This window comes from Labeo rohita, chromosome 1, assembly GCF_022985175.1.
Source record: "Labeo rohita strain BAU-BD-2019 chromosome 1, IGBB_LRoh.1.0, whole genome shotgun sequence".
Taxonomy (NCBI): domain Eukaryota; kingdom Metazoa; phylum Chordata; class Actinopteri; order Cypriniformes; family Cyprinidae; genus Labeo; species Labeo rohita.
The window spans coordinates 50,016,152-50,017,243 of record NC_066869.1 but is presented as its reverse complement, the minus strand read 5'-3'; positions in this window follow the sequence as shown (position 1 = coordinate 50,017,243).

The following is a 1,092-nucleotide window of genomic DNA, read 5'->3' as shown; positions in this document are numbered from 1 at the left end:
TCACTCAGGGTTTTCTTTGTGCGTCAGATGAGTGACTACACTGAAGAATATGAGTTTTTTGTGAATCTACACATTATATGCAGGGTCAAAACCACCAAACACATTATGACATGATCAAACAGTAAGACTCTTTTAATGTCATACTAAAACAATCTTACATAAAATCAGCCGAAAGCAGCCAAATATAATGTAAACACGCTATGTAGGTCAAATCCAATGCCATCCATCCGTCAAGTGTGCGCATGTGCATTCAGTTATTAACATTTTAAAAAATGCCTACATGCATACTGCATTTCTGACATGTTTCCACAAGCTTCATAACAGTCATCACAAACAGATTTGACCAGCTCATTAACGAAATATGTTATTAACATACATATAAACTACACATCCGTAACTTTATGCATGTACATACAGACATAATTAGTAAAACAGCAGTAATAACATCCGATGCAAAGTTCAGACTGAGTGATGTCCGAGTCGCGAATGAATCATTCTCTTAATGATTCGGTCGAACCGACTCGCAAAACGTTTGTAAAAGACCTGACTGCAGCTTTAAAAAATTATTATTAACCACATTTTATTATTACTAAGGTGATAATTTAGGTTGTCCGTCACATTGATTGGACCTTCTGTCATTGTTTTATTTTTTATTTTTTCCTTTGTGTATTTTCATTTTGTGGCAGAAATGTGACCCTGAAGCACAAAACCAGTCTTAAGTAGCACGGGTATATTTGTAGCAATAGCCAAAAATACTGGGTAAAAACTTATAGATTTTTCTTTCATGCCAAAAATCATTAGAATATTAAGTGAAGATCATGCTCCATGAAGATATGTTGTAAATTTCCTTGTAATATCCACTGCTGAGAACTTCATTTGGACAACTTTAAAAGTGATTTTCACAGTATTTAGATTTTTAAATAGTTGTATCTCGGCCAAATATTGTCCTATTCTAGCTAATCAGAACAGTTACCCTTATGACTGGTTTTGTGCTCCTGGGTCACAAATATGTTTCTATAATAAAACACCAAGTAAACAGCTTTAATGTAGTGACAATAACTAGCAACTGTGTTTTGGGTGTGTGGACTCAAG